Genomic DNA, 9229 nt, shown 5'->3' with positions numbered 1-9229 from the left:
GATGGGTGGGGCTCGCCGGAGCTGGGCCCGGGGCGTCAGTGGGGGCGGGGTGGGACGGCGTGGGCGGGGTGGGGGTTGGGGTTTCGGGGGGAGGGCGGGGAGGGAGCGCGGCAAGGCGAAAGTGGAGGGGGGCGAAATGACGGGACTGCCCTTGCTTCAGATTGGATTGGGCTTTGGTCTCCCTCTCGCTGCTGTAAAATTTTGTTTACTGCTGGTTGATCTGATCTGATCTGATGGACGGATGGGATGTGAGCTGACCGGACAGGCTAATCTATCTGGCAGGCATCAATCTTGGGGAACCGGATCCTCTAACATACACAAGGGATGTTAGGGAAGCTACATTGTCCTAACTTTCCTTTTGTTAATCCATACAATTAAGGCTAAAATAACTTACATTAATTTTTAAGGCTAATGCGATTGTGTAAATGAGTGTTTGGCGAACGAGATCTTGTCCCTGATATATCTGCCGACATAATAAACTAGAAGTATATCATCTTATTTATTTTTTTGGTACGTGTTTTGTGGCTTGCCAAAGAAAACGTGATTTTTTTTTGGTGAGTCGATAAAGGTGGGCCGTTTAAGGCGGGTTTTCGAGGAGAATCGGTGGGGGAGGATGTAACATGTGCTTCGCCCGTCCCGAATTAGTTGTCTCGGATTTGTTTAGATATGGATGTATGTGCACATGTTTTAGTGTTAGGTGCATTCGTATCTGGGGGAGGCGGTGGGGAGAGCCATGGGCTCGACTCACCCCCTACTAGGGCGGTCCTTGGGGAGGGGGGATCTAAGGGAGGCGGTGTGCAAACATACCGTCCCCAGTTTGCCCCTACCAGTGTCGTCCCTGGGGAGGAGGGGTCCAGGGGAGGTGGCATATAAACGTACAATCCCCGGCTCGCCCCTACCGGTGCCGTCCCTGGGGAGGGGACGGGGTCCAGGAGAGGCGGTGGGCGGGGAGGAAGTAAGCGACGTGCACGCGTCTAATCCCCAACTCTCATTTAATGTTAGGATCTAATAGTAAAGATAAGCAAATAAAAATGAATAGGCAAAATGAAATTAATATAATGTATAAAAGTAGGACCATCATCGCAGGAAATAAAACTAATGTGAATTTATGGTGGAAAGATACAAAATAAAATGGCAGAAATAGGACCAGGGTCGAAACAAAACATGCGGTAAATTTAAGATGGTAAAAAAACGTACATTTCGCTGTCGAGAAGGAGAGGATCAGGCGATGGACATGTGGTTGTCACTAGGATCGTTTCCTTCCAAGCTAACCATGGGATTTACGCGTGGGCACACTGCCTTCCTCGATCAGATCTGGCTCGACGACGGCAATGTTTCCTTTTGACCTGACCATGAGAATTCTAGGCAACTCCTCTAGTGGCGGAGCCAGGAAATATGGATCAGAAGGGCCAAGTGCCGTCAAAGTAGGTTAAGGAGGGCCAAAGCATAGGAAAATACACTTTTAGCATTAAAGTATTGCTAATTATGCACTGTTCATCAGTGAATTAGCAGCAAATTTCCAATGTCAGGGGGGCCAGGGCCCCTGCTGCCCCCCCTGTCTCCGCCACTGAACTCCTCAATCTGGCTCGACGATGGATGGCTTGAGTTTAGTAATATTTCCTTCCAACCTAACCATGAGATTTGGGAGAGTAAATTTAACATGCTAGAAAATAGGGGGAAAAAGAGGTAAAGTTATGCTTGGGAAAAAAGAGGTAAAGTTATGCTTGGGAAAAAAAGTAAGCTACATATACATCACCGTTGAGAATGACATGAAAAAATGGCGGACATTCTCATGGTTGTCATTAGGACCATAGGAGTGTTCTCCTTCCAGCCCGACCATGAGATTTCTACGATAATGACCAACCTTCCTCAATTGGGCCTGGCTCGGTGACAGAGAGCATGTCCTTTGATGGAGCATAAACGATCAACCCTCCTTGATTGGATCTGACACGGTGACCGATGAGCTTGCTCTTTGGCTGACCGAGAATTTCTGTGCAAACAATGAACCTTCCTCAACTGGGTCTGGCTCAGTGACAGAGAGCATGTCCTTTGATGGAGCATAAATGATCAACCCTCCTTGATTGGATTTGACTCGGTGACCAATGAGCTTGCTCTTTGGCTGAGTGAGAATTTCTGTGCAAACGATGAACCTTCCTCAATTGGATCTGGCTCGTTGACGGATGAGCTTGCTCTTTGGCGGAGCAAGATTTCCCACGCAAACAATCAACCCTCCTCGATCGGATCTACCTCGGTGACGGATGAGCTGCTCTTTAGCAAAGCGAGATTTTCTGCGCAAACAATGAACCTTCCTCGCTTGCATCTAGCTCGGTGACGGATGAGCTTATACTTTGGGAGCAAGATTTTTTGCGCAAACGATCACCCCTCCTCGATTGGATCTGGCTCGATGACTGAGGAGCTTGTCCTTTGACGGAGCATAAATGATCAAACTTTCTCGATTGGATCTGGCTCGGAGACACCTGTAGAGCACCTTTATAATCACCCAGTTACGTTGTGACGTTTGGTAGCACACAAAGTGTTCCTCCGGTAAACGGGAGTTGCATACTCTCATAGTCATAGGAACATATATAAGTTATGAAGAAAGCAATAGCAACAAACTAAACGATTAAGTGCTAAGCTAACGGAATGGGTCAAGTCAATCACATCATTCTCCTAATGATGTGATTCCGTTAATCAAATGACAACTCATGTCTATGGTTAGGAAACATAACCATCTTTGATTAACGAGCTAGTCAAGTAGAGACATACTAGTGACTCTCTGTTTTTGTCTATGTATTCACACATGTATTATGTTTCCGGTTAATACAATTCTAGCATGAATAATAAACATTTATCATGATATAAGGAAATAAATAATAACTTTATTATTGCCTCTAGGGCATATTTCCTTCAGTCTCCCACTTGCACTAGAGTCAATAATCTAGATTACACAGTAATGATTCTAACACCCATGGAGTCTTGGTGCTGATCATGTTTTGCTCGTGGAAGAGGCTTAGTCAGCGGGTCTGCAACATTCAAATCCGTATGTATCTTGCAAATTTCTATGTCTCCCACTTGGACTAAATCCCGAATGGAATTGAAGCGTCTCTTGATGTGTTTGGTTCTCTTGTGAAATCTGGATTCCTTCGCCAAGGCAATTGCACCAGTATTGTCACAAAAGATTTTCATTGGACCCGATGCACTAGGTATGACACCTAGATCGGATATGAACTCCTTCATCCAGACTTCTTCATTTGCTGCTTCCGAAGCAGCTATGTACTCCGCTTCACATGTAGATCCCGCCACGACGCTTTGTTTAGAACTGCACCAACTGACAGCTCCACCGTTCAGTAAAAACATGTATCCGGTTTGCGATTTAGAATCGTCCGGATCAGTGTCAAAGCTTGCATCAACGTAACCATTTACGATGAGCTCTTTGTCACCTCCATATACGAGAAACATATCCTTAGTCCTTTTCAGGTATTTCAGGATGTTCTTGACCGCTGTTCAGTGATCCACTCCTGGATTACTTTGGTACCTCCCTGCTAGACTTATAGCAAGGCACACATCAGGTCTAGTACACAACATTGCATACATGATAGAGCCTATGGCTGAAGCATAGGGAACATTTTTTATTTTCTCTCTATCTTCTATGGTGGTCGGACATTGAGTCTTACTCAACTTCACACCTTGTAACACAGGCAAGAACCCTTTCTTTGCTTGATCCATTTTGAACTTCTTCAAAACCTTGTCAAGGTATGTGCTTTGTGAAAGTCCAATTAAGCGTCTTGATCTATCTCTATAGATCTTAATGCCCAATATGTAAGCAGCTTCACCGAGGTCTTTCATTGAAAAACTCATATTCAAGTATCCCTTTATGCTATCTAGAAATTCTATATCATTTCCAATCAATAATATGTCATCCACATATAATATCAGAAATGCTACAGAGCTCCCACTCACTTTCTTGTAAATACAGGCTTCTCCAAAAGTCTGTACAAAACCAAATGCTTTGATCACACTATCAAAACGATTATTCCAACTCCGAGAGGCTTGCACCAGTCCATAAATGGATCGCTGGAGCTTGCACACTTTGTTAGCTCCCTTTGGATCGACAAAACCTTCTGGTTGCATCATATACAACTCTTCTTCCAGAAATCCATTCAGGAATGCAGTTTTGACATCCATTTGCCAAATTTCATAATCATAAAATGCGGCAATTGCTAACATGATCCGAACAGACTTAAGCATCGCTACGGGTGAGATGGTCTCATCGTAGTCAATCCCTTGAACTTGTCGAAAACCTTTTGCAACAAGTCGAGCTTTGTAGACAGTAACATTTCCGTCAGCGTCAGTCTTCTTCATGAAGATCCATTTATTCTCAATTGCTTGCCGATCAACGGGCAAGTCAACCAAAGTCCACACTTTGTTCTCATACATGGATCCCATCTCAGATTTCATGGCTTTTAGCCATTTTGCGGAATCTGGGCTCACCATCGCTTCTTCATAGTTCGTAGGTTCATCATGATCTAGTAGCATGACTTCCAGAACAGGATTATCGTACCACTCTGGTGCGGATCTTACTCTGGTTGATCTACGAGGTTCGGTAGTAACTTGATCTGAAGTTTCATGATCATTATCATTAGCTTCATCACTAATTGGTGTAGGTGTCACAGAAACTGGTTTCTGTGATGTACTACTTTCCAATAAGGGAGCAGGTACAGTTACCTCATCAAGTTCTACTTTTCTCCCACTCACTTCTTTCGAGAGAAGCTCCTTCTCTAGAAAAACTCCGAATTTAGCAACAAAAGTTTTGCCTTCGGATCTGTGATAGAAGGTATACCCAACAGTCTCCTTTGGGTATCCTATGAAGACACATTTCTCCGATTTGGGTTCGAGCTTATCAGGTTGAAGCTTTTTCACATAAGCATCGCAGCCCCAAACTTTCAGAAACGACAACTTTGGTTTCTTGCCAAACCACAGTTCATAAGGCGTCGTCTCAACGGATTTCGATGGTGTCCTATTTAACGAGAATGCAGCCGTCTCTAAAGCATAACCCCAAAATGATAACAGTAAATTAGTAAGAGATATCATAGATCGCACCATATCTAATAAAGTACGATTACAACGTTCGGACACACCATTACGCTGTGGTGTTCCGGGTGGCGTGAGTTGCGAAACTATTCTGCATTGTTTCAAATGTAGACCAAACTCGTAACTCAAATATTCTCCTCCACGATCAGATCGTAGAAACTTTATTTTCTTGTTATGATGATTTTCAACTTCACTCTGAAATTCTTTAAATTTTTCAAATGTTTCAGACTTATGTTTCATTAAGTAGATATACCCATATCTGTTTAAATCATCTGTGAAGGTGAGAAAATAACGATATCCGCCACGAGCCTCAACATTCATTAGACCACATACATCTGTATGTATGATTTCTAACAAATCCGTTGCTCTCTCCATAGTACCGGAGAACGGCGTATTAGTCATCTTACCCATGAGGCACGGTTCGCAAGTACCAAGTGATTCATAATCAAGTAGTTCCAAAAGTCCATCAGTATGGAGTTTCTTCATGCGCTTTACACCAATATGACCTAAACGGCAGTGCCACAAATAAGTTGCACTATCGTTATCAACTCTGCATCTTTTGATTTCAACATTATGAATATGTGTATCACTACTATCGAGATTCATCAAAAATAGACCACTCTTCAAGGGTGCATGACCATAAAAGATATTACTCATATAAATAGAACAACCATTATTCTTTGATTTAAATGAATAACCGTCTCGCATCAAACAAGACCCATATATAATGTTCATGCTCAACGCTGGCACCAAATAACAATTATTTAGGTCTAATACTAATCCCAAAGGTAGATGTAGAGGTAGCGCGCCGACCGCGATCACATCGACTTTGGAACCATTTCCCACGCGCATCGTCACCTCGTCCTTAGCCAATCTTCGCTTAATCCGTAGCTATGATCATGTCATGAATATTATCATAACTATGCGCCTTTTCTATCAGTTGTCCAACAATATTTTGTGTACCCGCCATATGCTATGTTTGAAGAGAGAAGGTCGTAGTGGAAACTATGGCCCCCGGGTCTACTTTTATCATATTACTAAAACCAAAAATACCTTGCTGCAATTGTACTCTTTTTATTTTACTTTGCAATTGTCAACCATCTTGCCCGCGTTGGGTGCAAGTATTTGCACTTGTGTGTGTAGGTGCTGTTCACTAGGCTTTGTATGATTCTACTATTGGTTCGATAACATTGGTTCTCACTGATAGAAATACTTACCAGCTACTATATTGCTTCACCCTTCCTCTTCGAAAAAAAATTCCCAACGCAACTTACAAGTAGAAAGTTCCCCCATCAAAATTGGGTGTTTTGAGTTGAAAGCTTTTACTTATATAAACAAATAATTGATGTGTGTGAGATGGAGATTGTGGTTCTGGATTGGAAAGCCACAATTATGTCATTCAAATGTTATTCGTGTTTTATTTTTTCCAATTAAAATTCCAAAACTATCGAGTAGATGGTTGTTAATCTGCATGCGTAATATCTATTTTTCTTCACATCAAGTAAAAAGGTATAGTTTTTTAGTTGAGATTGTTTAAGTTTGCACCTAGTATACCTGAAAGTAGTTTTCAATCTTTTTATTTTGTTTTGAAAGTATGATGGGCCACATCCACCAAGATTTTTGTGTAAGTCCAAACCAAATAGCGACTAACAAGGATTTCGTGAAGGCCCGACCAAAATTAAATCACAATTTTCATGGGCATCTTGCAGTGTCGTCGTATGAGGCGACAATTACTCACTACCTACTGGGTTTGTTTTCCTTATATTTTTTTATCACTGCACATCCCATATACATTATTGTTTGCTTCTTGGGGAAGGCCAGTACTTGAAAATAATAATAGAAATAGAACTTTTCGTCATTGCCTGAATACATTATTACTCACCACAAATCACAATTTCTGAGTAGTATGTTGCGTGTAATAATAGAAAACATCGTAATGGAAACAAACAAAACAAAACAAAATGGAGTACTAGCTTGCATAGTCATCATCTATCTATCCCTTATCTTTTTTTTTTTTGGTTTCATGGAGCCAGGAGATAAAGATGAATGATGACTACATAGTCATCATCTATCTTTTTCGTCGACCCATGGAGATTAAGATGACAAAGGATATGAAGCTATAGATGGATTAGTCAATCCTACACTATACACCAAAATCGTTTGGATGGATTGCATGTCATTGCCTACTATTTTTCATGGTCTTCCGTTTCGGCTTCACACCTGTAGTGGGAAAGTGCACTCTGGCCTTTTTCCGGTTAGGTCACTACTCTCTACCAAACAACCTCTAGATTTTAATGTCGACAACCATGTTTCATCTTGATCTGAAGGCCATGATGGGCCACAGCAGCCAGCAAGGAAATTGTGCAGATCCATGACATATTTAATCACAAAATTCATATGCATTTTGCAACATATTACAAGGCAATAATGTACTACATTCCAAACCCGCAAAAATAAACAATTTACTAACTTTCTTCCTAGCTTTTGTATACCAATTAATGTGTACATTATCATGCTCACGATATGCAATGGCATCGACAAAATGATGTGGTGAGAATAACAATGCAATGGGAATAGACGTTGAAGCCCTATGTGGAGTGTGAATGAGTGGCAATAAAGAGGACTACATGGAAACGAAATGAAGAACTTACCTCCGTAGTCATCATCTCTTTTTTCGCTGTCTATTTGTTCCTCAAAGTCGCTTGTTTGGAAGGCTCAAAAAGAAGATGGAGGTGGCACACATTATTGAACACACGAAAATGCCCATCATATAATTGTAATATTTTGTTGCGCATGAAACTGAATGTAGAGATTCTTGAAAGTGCAACGTGTTCCATATACCTCCCAAGCCTTACATGACAAATAATACTTGGGGGGTTGTTTGCTACAAATAATTACCGAACTATGAAAAGGCAGAATGCATTTTCCTACAACAGGTGGGCAGCCGAAATGAAAGAACACATATGCACGAAAAAGCGGTAGCTAGTGAAGCGAAGTCTAGCCAAATGTGTCTCGCTTTGTTTAGCTTTACTGTTGAAATCTCCGCGTTCGATCTTCAGTACCGTCATGTGGATGACGTTATACTCTGCTTTCTTACAACAACAAAAAAATATTTATCCCATCGAACATGGAAAATGCACACTACAGAAAGTCAGAATGTAAAGATATCAGAAGAGAATGTTGCATCAAAGTGGTCGTGCCGGAGTGGTTATCGGGCATGACTAGAAATCATGTGGGCTTTGCCCGCGCAGGTTCGAATCCTGCCGACCACGCTTTTTTCGATTATTTTCCCATTCCTTTTTTGTCGATGACGGGCCACAGCATCCGCCAATTAATTTTGTGCAGGCCCAGCCCAGTTTGTTTGCAGAATAAAGGCAACAATTATTCACTGCAAATTCTCGGTTTTGTGTGCACTTCTTCACATTCCTTTTTTGGGGTCAAAAGGCTATTACTCTGTTTTATTTCCATCTTTTTTTTGTTGCAAAAACCCATCCTATTTTTTCTTATAACTACAGGCCACTTAAGTCTATTTTTTTAAACGGAAGCAAAAGATTTGCCTAATCTGTAAAAAAAAGTTCTCCAGTTAATTTACGGCCTGCCGACCACGCTTATTCACTGCATATTCTCGGTTTTGTGTGCATTTGTTCACATTCTTTTTGGGGGGCAAAAGGCTATTACTCAGTTTTATTTCCATTCTTTTTTTTTGCAAAAATCCATCTATTTTTCTTATCACTACAAGTCACATAGGACTACCTTTTTTTAAGCGGAGGCAAAAGATTTGCCTAATCTGTAAAAAAAGATAGTTCTCCAGTTAATTTTCGGACAAACGGATAAGAAAGATAGTTGCTCCGACCCAACGCAATGCAATCACATTTTGCATGTGCATTTTGAAGCACAATAGTATATGCTAGAAAAGAATTTACTACCTTCCAAACTTATGACAAAGAAAGGAGTCACTTATTTTGTTCCCTATTTTTTGATAACACCAAGTAAGAATTTACTATCTTCCAAACTTGCAAGAAGAAAGAAGTTACTTACTTTGCCCCTAGATATCAACCAGACAAGAATGTACTACTTACTTTGCCCTGGACTTCTGCTAGCACACCAACCAGACAATAATTTACTATTTTCTAAACTT

The 9229-nt window shown here is 41.3% G+C and overlaps 1 non-coding gene across 1 annotated transcript; it reads left to right on the top strand.

Moving 5' to 3' along the window:
- Positions 1–8281: 8281 nt before the first annotated feature.
- On the top strand, positions 8282–8363 carry TRNAS-AGA (transfer RNA serine (anticodon AGA)). The gene has a single exon. It is a non-coding gene; the product is annotated as a tRNA-Ser (tRNA).
- The last annotated feature ends 866 nt before the right edge of the window (positions 8364–9229 follow it).

This window comes from Triticum aestivum, chromosome 1A (genome assembly GCF_018294505.1).
Source record: "Triticum aestivum cultivar Chinese Spring chromosome 1A, IWGSC CS RefSeq v2.1, whole genome shotgun sequence".
NCBI lineage: Eukaryota > Viridiplantae > Streptophyta > Magnoliopsida > Poales > Poaceae > Triticum > Triticum aestivum.
The sequence above is the reverse complement of the archived record's forward strand: the minus strand, read 5'-3'. Positions and strand labels throughout refer to the sequence as shown.